The sequence below is a fragment of the Macrobrachium nipponense genome, chromosome 17 (genome assembly GCF_015104395.2).
Source record: "Macrobrachium nipponense isolate FS-2020 chromosome 17, ASM1510439v2, whole genome shotgun sequence".
Lineage (NCBI taxonomy): Eukaryota > Metazoa > Arthropoda > Malacostraca > Decapoda > Palaemonidae > Macrobrachium > Macrobrachium nipponense.
Window position 1 is genome coordinate 74,096,100 of NC_087210.1, and position 14,762 is coordinate 74,110,861.

At 37.0% G+C, this 14,762-nt stretch overlaps 1 protein-coding gene across 1 annotated transcript in view; it reads left to right on the forward strand.

The window, feature by feature from the left end:
• The first annotated feature begins 2,357 nt into the window (after positions 1 to 2,357).
• The window catches only part of LOC135196334 (facilitated trehalose transporter Tret1-2 homolog), a 195,286-nt gene continuing 182,881 nt past the window's right edge, over positions 2,358 to 14,762 (forward strand). Inside the window, exon 1 of the mRNA XM_064223083.1 lies at positions 2,358 to 5,277. The gene's annotated coding sequence lies outside the window, so the exon portion shown is untranslated. The remainder of the gene's footprint in view (positions 5,278 to 14,762) is intronic.

Sequence of the window (14,762 nt, forward strand, 5' to 3'; positions counted from 1 at the left end):
CTCCTTTGTACTTCGGTCCCCAGTCTAATTTTACTAGAAACCATTAGCGCCTAGTTGCCCTCACGACAGTTCACACGTCTCGATGACCTGTTCCTTCTTGCCTTCTACCTGACCTCTTTCTCTCACTATTGTTATCGAAACCCTTCGTCCTTAACTTCTTGACCCACAGTAGCCTCCATTGTACCCTCTGTGGGGGTCAATGACATTTATCAGGTAATTAACCAGGACTGGTGGTAGAGATGAAAGCACCCGAGGAGAATCACACCAGATTGAACCAAATGTAACATGCTCTTCTTTCAACTGGAATAAATATGGCCTGACCAGGCCTACCAAACTGCGCTTTGCCCTACCCAGTTCCCGTTGTAGTATGCCCTGCATTACACCCCAACCTGACACGGTGCCATACTGTCTGGAAGCGGTGTCATGCCCTATGACTCAGCCCAGCACCATCTCCAACTTGAACCTGCCTTACCTGCAGCCCGGAACCCGCCCTGAACACTTTGCCGTGAGACCACCCCACAAGTTCTTATATGACGCTGCCTGATGAGAAGCCAGCAAGCGACACGTCCTTCCGCCGACGCCCTGTCCCTGACTACGCACTCCTGTCCTGTCCATGGACTGAAGTAATTGAAATTGGAATTTGTTCTGTAGGCCCTTCACCTCCTATTTCTATCACTCACTCCCTGTTTCAACTGTTCTCTTCTATTCACATTCCTTAACATTCCCGTCTCCATCAGAGACCTTTGTGAGCATACAATAATTGTGCAATTGTTTTGAAACAAGTGATATTCATTTGTGCTACCAATTCGCTATATGCATTGCAATAATGTAATATTGAATTCGAGTGATTCTTATGCTTCTGCACATTGGACTTGTGTATCATCTCTGACAGCTTTGGAGATCCATGTAGCCTGCCCTGTTGTGTGCCTTCTCCAGTAGTTCAACAGTGCCACTCAAAATACTCTGCCAGCGCCTATCCTGGGTTGAATCCCAGGATACCAGTGAGAGCAAGGATCGCTTACAGTGATCCAATGCATAATTTTACTCAATGTCGTTAGCTTTAAGTTCTATTGTACATAGAAGAGTCTGTCTTACGAGTGCCATAGATCCAAATAGCACTCCTGCATTCATATCTTCTGATATACCTTGTAAAAATAATAATCCATTTGTGGACAAAATTACGTTTAGATTCAATCCTTGAAGGTAAGCTAGTTTTTCTATAAAAGGTTCTTTTACATTTTCTTTGCATAGCCCTGCGTGCCCCCTCTTAGTCAGTTTCAGTGTTTGAACAAAGTGTAGATTTTTGAGTAATCAAACTTTGACTATGACAATATATATATATATATATATATATATATATATATATATATATATGTGTGTGTGTGTGTGTGTGTGTGTGTATACACACAGAAATATGTGTGTGTGTGTGTGGCGTCGAACCATTTTCCCATCATGACGTCTTCTTGTTGATTCGGTCTTTCCGTCTTCATTCATGGAACTTCATCACGATTTCGGACAGTTCATCATCATTAGTTCATCGATCATCAGTGTCAGCATGATATGGAGATAAAACCGAGATTATCTGTTCCTTTCGATGATTTTGTCTAACGTTTTTTTGTTAATGTTTTTGTCATTTTCGCAGCTACCGATTTCCTGGTGAACACATTTTCTTTGCGTTTTAGCGTGAATTGACTGCTTTGGCTACGTTTTGATGTATGCTACTAATATTTATTTGTTTTCTTAATTTTTTCGTTTGTTATATCCTACCTACCTGTTTTCATGACGTGTCAATACTCTCTTATGTTCCTGTCTTCTTCATCAATGCAATCATGTTACCTATTTACTGCCATTGCCTTATTTTACAAAACTCAATCACTTTGCATTGCTTTCCTTCTTTAATCCTCAATCATTATAATATTTACTTTAATTCGCTTCTACGACTTTAATTTTATGCATTGTGCTTGAGAGTCAGATATAGATCGTATATTCTCAATGCACGCCATGTCTCTTTGCAATCCTCCCAGTGTTTTGAAGCTATCTGTCAGCTTGCTCTTTTACCTTTTGACAGTTTGATTCTTTGCCAGCTCTCTCTCTCTCTCTCTCTCTCTCTCTCTCTCTCTCTCTCTCTCTCGTCTTTTACTCTCTCTCTCTCTCGTCTTTTACTGTCAGCTGTCACATTCAGGTACTATACGCATCCTCAGTACCGCCGTTTCGCTGTCTCACTGACTTCCGCCCTGCTCGTCTGTCTGTTTACCTTTTTCTGTGGTCCTGATTTTATGTATCCCCCCCCCACCCCACACCTCCCCTCCCTATCGAGTTCGAGCACATCGGTACCGTCCATCAGTTAGAGCCAGAAGGCCTTGCCTCCGTCCCGTCGTCGTCAGTCGGCAGGCAGACGCGGTGGTGATAGTAGCTCGCTCTCTCTCTCCTGGAGTTCTCTCTCTCCCCCAAACACTCCCTCACTCTCCCCAAGACCCTGGAGGACTTGTACACGCGCGTTCATTTAGCAAAACGATTTTCTCTCTCGTCCTCATTTTTTATTTCTTTCCCTTCCTCTTTCCCTTCTCTTCCTCTGGCTCTCTCTCACACTCTCCCTCTCTGTCTCTCTATCTCTGACTGTCTCTTTCCTGTTTACTTCCGGAGCATCTTCGTAATCACATGACTGCTGCTCTAGGATGACAGAAGTGATGCTACGGAAAATCAGGAAGCTGGACCTGCGGTTATGGTGACCAAGAGACAAACTCTGGAAAAGTACAATGGAGAATCAATGCTTTGGGGCGTCTAGTCTCGCCTAATAAGGATTCTCGAAATCAACGGTTTTTTTGGCGGAGGGCGTCGCGAAAACATGCTTTTGTCGATCTGTCCGTCTAAAGCAGTTGGTGAATTGACGTGTATACGCTGAGTTATCTGTAGGAATGAGACTGCTTCCACCACTCAGACATTAGAAAGAAATATTTTCGCAAATCGGAAAATTGTCGAATACTGAGCGAATTGGATTATAGTGCCGTGTGAATGACTACTCGCTTCTAGTGACTGTTTGATAGTTAGATAAATAAACCTAGAGATGAATAGTGCACCTTGTAAAGTAAACTTTCGATAATAATTTTTGATAGAGACTTTACTCCTTAAAGTATCCTACCAGGACCTTCTAGCGATCACAATAAGTGAATTATAGATGTTAGTAATACAATATAATTATCTCAAGCGCAAATCTTCCACTGGGAAGATCCGTGACTCGTACATCTCTGCAGTCAGCAATTAAAAGAGTATTTATAAGGCTACACAGTGGAAATCACAGTGAATTGTTGACGTAGATTTAGTTACCGATACAAGAAGAAATTCATCTTGGAATCTGCTGCAAAGGAAAAGCAAGAAGGACAATAAACAAATATTAATAAAAAAGGGAAACTGGTTTTCGAAGAGGACGTCTCTCTCACCCGGCACACAACTAGTGTGTTCGCATCCCTTTGTGGGTCACGCCCCCTTTTCTCTCTCTCTCTCTCTCTCTCTCTCTCTCTCTCTCTCTCTCTCTCTCTCTCTCTCTCTCCGCCATGAGCCTTCTTCGAACCACAAGGGATCAATTGACTTTGCAATGCCAGCAGCAGCAGATATGTAGGAATATAGAAATGAACAGCAGCGGGAAATTCACATCGTCTGTCACGAGGTCTTAAAGAGTGAAAGAAACCCGATTCCATGATAACCACTGTGTCAAAAGGCCCTGGTCATCACCTACTTTATCTTCCAGAGCCTTCGGTGTTGAGGCGAGAACATTTCCATGTACTGTGATGTGGATTAGTGTTTGTTAGTTCCCTCATTTTCCCTTCCCTAAGAGATTCTCCTCTGCTGCTGATGCTTTGGCCTTCCCAAGAAGCAAGAGCCTCATGATAATGGTATTGATGACCAAAGGTCAGAGTCAAAAGTATCAAAAGCCCAAGTGCCCCTTTCGCCTCACTTTTCCCCGAGTCACGAGAAGGACAATAATTCTTCACGAAACGAAGGCTTCCATAACGCCTTTCTCTCTCTCTTTTCCATGACGTAAAAGAGAAGAACATTGATGATACCCAACCTTTGGCTTCCAGGTCGGCCTTTCTTTTGTATATGAATATTCATAGGTGATAACAAAAAGAAGAGAGACAATTCTTCCGTTCCCTGTCTTGTTCCCCAACGGTGAATCCGAACACATCCAAACGTCTTCCAAAAAGATCGTCTTGATGGATTTATGATCCTTTAGCTTTACGTCGACTCCGGAGGTTAACTCGAAACAGGCGCCGCCCATCAGCATTCTCTCATTTCCATCAATCAAAACGAATCAACAAATCAGCTTCAGGAAATATCACTCCATATTTGATCGTTATCAAAACTAAGTAACGTAATTTTGGTCATCATAAAAATTCAAGAAATATCACTCCATATTTGATAATTACGCGAATACATGATCTGACGTCGTCGTAAGTTTGATCGTTACACGAATAACAAAACTGTCACTCCATACTGGTAATATTAAGAATTGAAGAACAATTACTCCACATACGGTTATTAGAAAAAAAAGGCAAGAGATTTCGAACATTCATTTGAGATTAAATCCCCAACGAGTAAATCAAGAGAGAAAATATAATGAAAACTATGAGGAAAAACTCCAGTTGAATGATCTACTGCAGAGTGGAAAATATGATGTAACTACACAAGAAAAAGAGAAAAAGTGCAAATCGCGAGAGGAACAATATTTGTGAAGCTCGCCATCCAGCACCATCTGCGTCAGGTGCTGAGTCAGCACAAGTCGTGAGAGTCTGGGTGTAGTAGCTCTAAATCTCCGTGGAAATAAGGAAAGAAAGAAATAGAGAGCAAAAGAGAGAGAAAAAAAGAACAACTCATTTCTCCGCCAGAAAGCTGTTTTGTTTACCTTGTTGAAGGTCCACTGGAAGGAAGGAAGGAAGGTGGAAATCGAAGGTCATAATAACTGAAACACAAAAGCTTTCGTAGAAAGCAAAAAAATAAAATGGAAAGGATTTCATCCGAGCGTCTGAGGAAAGCTTAGTGGCGAAGAAGGGTGCAGTGAAAACAAGGGGGAGAGGAAATCGCAAGTGAAAGAGAGGAAAAGAAACAGATGACACGTCTAGTGCGAAGAGAAAATAATGACAAGGCAGAATTCATTTCTGTTCGTCAAATTTCTGTGAAGAGGGTTCTAGTATAGTCCCGTCGATTAACAGAAGCCTGTCCGTACGTCACTGTTGTTGAAAAAGCTATCGCCACCGAGGAACCGTGTATAGCTGTGCCTAGGTGAGTATTGGTCATCTTTTTACGTTAGTTGATGAATCACGTTAGCTCATTTCTGCCCAGAGACTTGATAAGTGATCAAGGATTTCTTTGTAGTAAAATAAGAATAAGAACAATATTGTCTGGATTTGAATATTCGCAAAACTGAATGCGAATAAACACGATTTTTCCTTCTCATTACAAATAAAAACTAGTTAGAATCATGATTTTTTCTTCTCATTGCAATTAAAAACCAATTAGAATCACTGTGGACTTTACATGATTGGAGTATTAGACAATAATATAATAACAGCAATAATAACGAGAATTATCATTAATATATTATGTACATCCTCCGGCGGTTGGCTATGTGCCAAAAATTTTATAATCTAATCTATTATGTACATCCTTGCTAATACAGGCCCACCGTGTGTGTTCCACAATATCTGAAAGGGATACTCTAATTCTGACAGAATGTCTAAATAGATCGAGATTAAACTGCAACTTAAAGTATCATTTGAGTTTACAGTTTGTAGCTGCAACCCCAGCGACCTGCTATAATTACCAGAAGCTTAACCACTTAATTAATTGCTTTCGAAAGTATCTAAGTGAACCAGGTTTCTTATTGACAACTTCTCTGATTGGCTCTATTTGTTGCGGGAAGTATTTCATGCCAGATGAGAGAGAGAGAGAGAGAGAGAGAGTTGTTTTACATAATTTATCCATAGTTTTGTTTACGATGCCATATACGTATGTATATATATATATAATATATATATATATATAATATATATATATATATATAGCATACAAAACACTTAGTAATTACAATAACAAGTCGTCTTATATAACCTTTGACCTAATTAACACATCTCTTACTATCATCGAATCCAAGCGCGTCTTCAAAGCAAAGAAATCATTGACTGTATGATGGGCATATACCCTTAGTTGGTAAATTATAGGGAAAATGAATAGGATATTATGTCCTCACTGTTGATTCTTTCACAGAATTTATTGGGTGGAACGAGTGTGCTTCTCTCATCCGAAAGCTAATGACATGGTCTAACAGCCACCAAGCACATAAGAAACTATAAGCTACTTTTAATGACCCTTGATTCAATTACTGAGGTGACCGACAACCTTGACAGGTATCATGCGTCCGGACTTGTTAAAAACGGTTTTAGCGATGCTTATACTTCGTCAATCAAGAGGCTTTACTATAAACTTTGTTATTCATTACATTGGCCTTGACATTTTCCCCTTTTTTTACTAGTGTCAAGATTACTGATCTTGGAACTTACATATTACAATATGAGAATGATGCAGCTTTTGTGGGTGTTCCTCTGTCCCAACAAATGAAGAAAGGAAGTAAGTAGCTGCTACTAGCCTGACTGGAGAGCTGGAGCTGATTAGTGTGAGTCAGTACTGTGAAAGGCTGAACTTGACCAAAACCAGGACTTGAGTGATAAAAACCGATCTAGTTCCATACATATACTCAACGATAACACTGTGAGTTGGTAACACTAATCATTATGATTTCACATATTTGACAGTAATTGACAACACATTCGATTGGAGAATTTCCTTTCCTGAGCATTTTAAACAATTCTCTGTACTTAGTGCTTCACAAATTTAACATTATTCAATGAGCTCTCAGAGTTCATACATATACTATATATATATATATATATATATATATATATATATATCTATAAATATATATATATATATATCTATATATATTATAATAAAATATATAATATTATATGATATATATATATATATATATATATATTATTATATATATATATATATATATATATATATATATCCTGCTACTGCTGGAATGCTGTTCCACAGTGGAAATATGAGATTTGAGTCTTACTAGCAGTGTAACTGATGTCGATAGTCATATAAATCCAATAATAATAATAACTCAAACTTGGTTAAGCAATTTTTTGATAATTTCAGCAGTTCTGGCTAGGTAATATTGTTGAATTCTAAAATATCCACTATTTAATCGAACTTTGACAGAAGGCAATCTTTTCACCCAGGTCACTTTCACTAAACTGCAGGGGCTAAAAAAGACCCGGATGCGATCTAGTATTTAGAAGTTTCAGTTGGAACGAGTTGTACTTTTTTTTTTTCTTTACAGCTTTTAATAATATATATCCAGTTTTGAAACTTTTGCTTCCCAATCACGTTCCTATTATCAGCAATAACAAAAGAACTCCAAAATGAGTTTGGAGTTGTAGTGATTATTATTATTATAATAATAATTACGGAATGAGCAATTACTTCGTTGGCCCGTCCGGGTCTTCTCTGGCTTTCCTATAGTAATTAGGGGTTGGTTCTACCACTACTACAAACGTGAGCAAGTAGTAATTAACGTAGGTGTTAGTTCAGTCTTTCCGGCTACCAGTACTATGTGTAACAGTAACAAAAGTAGGAGTAATAAATGTGGTAATGCTGTTCTAGTAATATCATTGTTGATAGGGGAAACAGAAACAGGATTTATTCAACCCAACTTCGGCTTACTCAGCTACTATAATCTCTTATTCTTAACGCTTGTGACATTATGTTAACTGAAATCGTAATTCACTACAAAGACGGAATTTTATTAGGGACAGTAACAGAAAAATGAATCGCTCTCGAGATCAGAATTCTTCCATTATTCTGATTAAGGCTAAATTGTGGATCAAGATCCATACTCTTAAGCTTTCGGGTTGTCACAGTAACGACTTATTGAGGCAAATCCCATGACAAATCATGTACGATATCTTTACCGTTCATTTTTCTCCCCAGTAAAGCACTGTCCCTGAATATTTATCAACATTTGCATGGAAAGGAAAAACAATTTTGTTTTCGTACACATGAGAAAAATTGCTTAAAATGTACTAGACAACTGGAGTATATATCACCAGTATTTTTTCTAAGAATGATGCAGAATGAAAATAATTCGGAAAGGTATTTTTTAAATTTGAGTAACTAGTTTGATCATTAACTTGGAGGGAAAATAAAACCATTTTCACCTATTTTCTGTTGGTCATTTAAAGCGAGGTTGGATTAATTTTGTGACGAACAGTTCGTGTCACCATATACTCAAAACTAGAAGCCAGTTGCTCTTGTGTCTAGTAAGTTATACTCAAAACTAGAAGCCGGTTGCTCTTGTGTCTAGTAAGTCTAATCTCCCTGGTCTAGATATTCAATTCAGGTTAAAACACTTTAAACCTTAAAATGAAGAGTAAATGGATGGAGCGTGCGATTTTAAAATAAGCGTGTCCCTTTAATAGTTTTTATTTACTATAACCTATTTATTTTCTTAAACAAAGCGCCAGCTGATCTTTAACGAGCGAATTGTAATTTTCTACTCTGGTTTATGTGTTTAGTGGAAATAAGAGCCAACTGATTCCCTGAATATTCGATCCGAGGTCCTTAAACTAGTTCATAAGTGAAGACGAGAGATGGCAAGGGGATCTAACGCTCAATTACAAGTTTCACTTTCACTCGCATAGCCAAAGTTAAAGCGGTTGTTGCTTGCAGTTTATATTATGATTAGTGACAGATAACGCAGTAAATCTAGGATAATAGTTTAGCCATTTACAGATAGCTGAAAAGGTTGAATCTCCTATATAATATTAGTAAGCACTTAAAATTGCATTAGAATTTCAATAATAATTGATTAACAGCAGACTGACAGATCCCCCACAAAAAATTTTAACATGCAGATACATCATTTTTAAAAGCTAGCACACTATTTGCGTGAAGAGAGAATATATCTCTCACGATAACACTGTGATAATTCCCTGTCCCGAGTTAACTTATTAACGATTAACGAATTTATAGACTTCCTTAGTATTCAGGGAAGCTTGGTACTGAACGTAACTTTCGAAAGATTGACGTCTAACAAGTTCTGTTACTGACAGTTAAGACAGTATTTTCAAACTGTGCCTGCACATAGCACACACAAACACACACACACACACACACAGAGGCTCTTCCATAGACCTTTCCTACGGCCCCCAACAAAAACAATAAAGTAATTTGTAGGCTTACTCCTCGAGTAAGCGAAAATCAGTGGGTAGGGCTAGCAACCTCATCCTGCAGACTTCAAAGGGAAGAAAAGAAAGAGTTAATATATATATATATAATATATATATATATATATATATATATATCTATATATATATATATATATATGATGAGTACACAGTGGTGCTATAAATAACAGAGATAAATCGAAAATAGTAGATGTATCATCGAATTTATTTTTTATAGAATTGTTAGTGTTTATTTGCTATTGAGTCTGTAGATGACTGTCAGTAGAAAGCAGGAGCTAACAGCTTTATTCAAATTCTAATTCTACAGTAAAGTTATCTCTGATACTCTGATATATATATATATATATATATACATACATACTATATATTATAGTATATTTACTATTATATATATATATATATATATATATATAGATATATATTATATACATGGGAAAACTATAAATGCAACACCAGCCATCCCTTTCTCTTCTCTCAGCTTTAAAAATAATGTAATGAATGCATCACACAGCTGTGTAAGTCAGCCTTCCATAATAATTTCTAAAGCTTACACGAAAGAGTATTACTCGGCATTAAACCCTCCGGCCAAAGCCCCGTAAAAAGTGTAAACGAAATTCATATTCCGGCATTAATCTGAGAATCTGGCTACTGCACAAACATTTAGAATCACCTTCGGTCCCAATGTCTATCAAACGTTCAATTTATATTTCCACCACTTCCTTGTATCTCCGAAATACGTTCTGAGGTACTATGAAGGATTTTAGTTTAATTTCTCTTTCGAGGTGGAAAAACAAAAAGAAACGATTCTGACGGATACTTTGTAAGATTTCCGGCATAAGATTAGTTATGAAAATGAATGAATAAGTTTTATGTGCTTCATGAATGGTACTTATTTGCAACAGGTCTCTTCCTCAGAGGTCAAGTCTAAGTTCCATTACAAGAATTTTTCTGTGATGAAGTAAAAAGTGTCTAGTACATTGGATCCTTACATCAGGTTACAAGTATTAATAGATATGGCAACCATAAATGTAGGGAATAGATAGATAGTTAGATGATAATATCGATCTCATCGGTAAGTTTGTTATATCACTGTTACAACTAATTACGAGAATAAAATATGCAAAACTGAGAAACAGAATCGTGGTCTTCCCTAATTTTGGAAAGACAAATATATTGATATATATTGACATATAGATATGTAGACAGACAGATAAATAGATTGAAACATAAGTAACACCGATAAAATCAACAATTATACAGTACTAAAAACAGCCACTCAATCACAGCTCGGTTTGGGAAATCGCTCCTTCCTTTCACCAAGCAACAGTAGCAGGTCGGAACCAATTCCGTCAAGAGGATTGGGGGGTCCTGCGGGGTGGGGGACCTGCCTGGGGGAAAGTGGGGGGGACTCACTTAAGAATTCTGAAAGTGTAGTCAGCAGGTCTAACATCTGAAAGAAATCAACGACCGATATATTGACTTGGAGAAAAATGGAAAAGGGCGTCTCTTTAACTTGCAAAGAAAGAATCGTAACTTTTAAGAAACTTGACCCTTCAAAGAAGAGGAAAAGAAAAGAAAAGAAAATATACGCCTTGCTGCAGATGGAGTCCGATATTCTTTAGTCTGTTTGAAGTAGAGAAAAACATGCTTTACACACACACATTTATGTATATATATGCGCGTGTGTGAGTGTGTGAATAAGTCGAGGAGTCAAGAGTTCTTTGTAGTTATTACATATACAAACACACACACTCATATATATACATATGTTTGTGTATGTATATGTTTATGAATATTTAAATGTATGGCATCTATTGTTCACACTCAGCAAGTTTAAAGAAATGTAACGGCTATTCAGTGGACACATGTATGTATACTATATTTTCGGTATGTGTATTTGAGCATTATATGTACATATGTTTAAAGTCTGCTAGTCATATTTACCTCAATATCTAAAGAAATATAACAACCATCCAAAGAAGACTTTGGATGGAATTAAATTCCTTTGGAAATCAGAACATGAGATAAAGCGAATAAATTCTTTTGTCTGTCGAGCACCGAACCTGACCTCAGGTCAAAATGTACGCATCAACTTTGATCACTTCTGAAACTTTGATCACTTCGTCGGAGCTTATTGGTCAAAGCGCTGGATTCCCCCCTTACTAGACTTCAAAGCTTGGCGTCCGGAAGGAGAAATATTTAATTTCGTTTCCTGTTCGAATTTCCATAGGAAATAAGACGAAATAGTAGAGACAAAAAGAAAAAAATGTGAGGAGATCGAGAAGTAACGCCTTCATTGCATGGAGGCTGACGGGATGGACAATCAGGGATGGTTCATTAGAATATAAGGTAACGTCCTCAAAGCAAATTCGACAGTTGTGAGACAAGACAATAATCATCTTCAAAAGGGACCAGACACCATTGATTAAAATTATCAGTGAGTAACAATGAACTTTTTCTCGCTAATGGATTCTTCCAGTGTTTCGAATTGTGGTAACTAGCTGACGCTTCAACTTTTAATGGTTATACGAACTTTTCCGATAAGACACCTACAAATCTACTTATCTGTCTAGCTATCTATGCTCATTTTTATTTATAAAAAATCAAGTACATTTTGCTCTCTTTCATTGATATAATCGAATCTGAGTATGCCGCCGAAGAATGACAAACGGTCATAAACCACTGAATCGATCTAAACAAAGTGTGTAGAATGAAATGTTTAGTGCCGTGAAGTAACTAAAGAGGAAAATTTCATGTTTACGACAGACTTTAATCTAAACTATAGCAACGAGAAGGATATGCAACTCGAATTATGTTGGTGATATCCACTTTTTACTTTTTACAATGTTCTTAATAAATTTAAGACGACAAAATGATCTTACTTAACATAACCCTGATATAGAGAGAAAATGGAAATAAAAACGAATGGTGCCTGATCCGGAGGGGAGGCAATGGATCATCTTGTTTTTCAAGCTGGCCTTATGCCAGGACGGGTTCTTGCTCATAGAGCAGCTGCCTCAATTTTGTAATCTACTATAGCACCAGATGAGAGTCGACTAGTTTTATTATGATCAGGGAAAGTACAGGCAACCATTTTGTGGTTTTTCGCTTTTATTTCTATCAGACATAGGATAAGCAAGGGCAGAGAGAGAGAGAGAGAGAGAGAGAAAAAATAAATGCAAATCATTTTTCTTTTTATCGTTCCCCTTGTCCTTATCATGTATAAGAAATGGCAAAGACTGAGAGAGAGAGAGAGAGAGAGAGAGAGAGAGAGAGAGAGAGAGAGAGAGAGAGAGAGATATTAGGGAAATTAAATGGAAATCTTTTTGCTTTTTATCGTTCCTTCTTGTCTTTATCATAGTATAAGAGATGACAAAGAGAGAGAGAGAGAGAGAGAGAGAGAGAGAGAGAGAGAGAATGTAAAGACCACAATGGGTTGAAAAGTTAGCAACTTGAAGGAAACACGACGCCCGCCTCCGTCTTATGAAATTCCACCATAAAATTTTTCAACCGGGGCGAAGAATCTGGCTACCTTTAATTTTAGGGAAATGTATAAAGGCAAAGGAGCGGGTTGTTATTCAAGGGACATAGCCGTACAAGACACCATCCACGGTATATGAACTCCGCTAGAAAAAGTCTCTCTCTTTCGCTCTATCTCTGCATGCACACACACACACATATGTATATATATATATATATATATATATATATATATATATATATATATATATATATATATATATATATATATATATATATATATATATATATATATATATATATAGTCCAATGTAGCAGGAAGGAACACGTACTTGAGAATATCCTTAAATCCACGGCAGAAAGGTAAGTGAAACAGGGACTTGGAACAAATACTTTCGTAGTATATTCTACATTTTTCAAGTTCACACTGAATATAAAAGTTTATATGCAAATTATATATAGGTCTGTCAACTTCTTTTATATTCAGTGTGAACTTGAAAATGTAGAATATACTACGAAAGTACTTGTTCCAAGTCCCTGTTTCACTTACCTTTCTGCCGTGGATTTAAAAGCATAACTTGTCATAAATACAGACTCCCCTTAGATAAATAGACCAATATTTCTGGAATAAGCTCACAAAAGGCTGTCCACAACCTCTTGTTACTGTTAATTCTATTTCATTCATCAGTGCCAGTTTTAGCAAAAAATAAAAACAACGGATTTTACGATATAATCATATAAATCAATGATGTCGCAATTTTCGCGTCATTACATTTATGTATGGATGCAACATATTTCATCTCTCTCTCTCTCTCTCTCTCTCTCTCTCTCTCTCTCTCTCTCTGACTTTATTGGTCCCCATACTTCTGGTGAACAGAGTGCGTCATCGAGAGTCAGGTAGGGCAGTAAGTTCCAACAGCTATAATGTTCTCCTTCATTTTGTGTCGGTCGCCAGCGTGATTTTTCCTGGAATGGCTTTTCCCCTGTTCCCCTGCCGTTTATATATTGCCCAAGCTCTCTCTCTCTCTCTCTCTCTCTCTCTCTCTTCCTTTTATATAATTTCCAAGGCCTTTTTTCCTTTGAGATACGTGTTGGAGTATCAGTTAACCTATATTACTTTCAGACTTCACTTTTATGCACAATAATCAATTATAAAGACCAACTGGGTTAATGTTCATGGGATTATAAAGCTTTCAAAAATATACTCTTTTTCTTTCTCTCTGTCTTTCAGGTCTCTGCTTTCCTCTGTGATACTTGTTGGAATATATATTTTTCGTTTTTATTTTCACGTTTCATTATTAAGCAAAATAACCAATTATCTAAATCAAAATTACTTAATATAAATATTAAGTAATTTTGATTGAGATAATTGATTATTTTGCTTAATAATGAAATGTGAAAGTAAAAACAAGTATCACAGAAGAATATCAAAGAGAGAAAGAGAAAGAGTATATTTAAAGCCTTCAAATGTCTAATAAAAAAAGATATTTTCTTTGGTGTCTACAGTGAAATAAAAGCATTTTGCGTGTCTTAAGAAATTTGGGAAAATCCTCACCCTTTACCTCACTTGCGTTTCATTTAAAACGAAACAGCAGTTTCCTACGCACAGTCCAACGGCACAGGCCACCTAAATCTTTCTTACCAAGCCTAACATAGAATAAAAAAAACGAAATGGCAAGAGGAGGCCGAAAAGTATTTCTATTAAAAGAACAGAATCATTTTTTTTTTTTTAGAAAACGAACTTTCCTACTTCGTTTCTATTTGAGGTTTCAATTTTAGTGTAAAGCAGAGAATAGCAACATTTGCTCAAGAAATGCTGAGCCCGTTTCTACAGGATTTTAACACTGTTCATGTCTGCTGTGACACTGGAAATTTACAGCAATTGTGAAGTAACGCGTTTTAATTCAGAAGAAAATGATCTGAAATATACGATTTATCAATGTCTAATCAAAGAACATTTCAAATCAA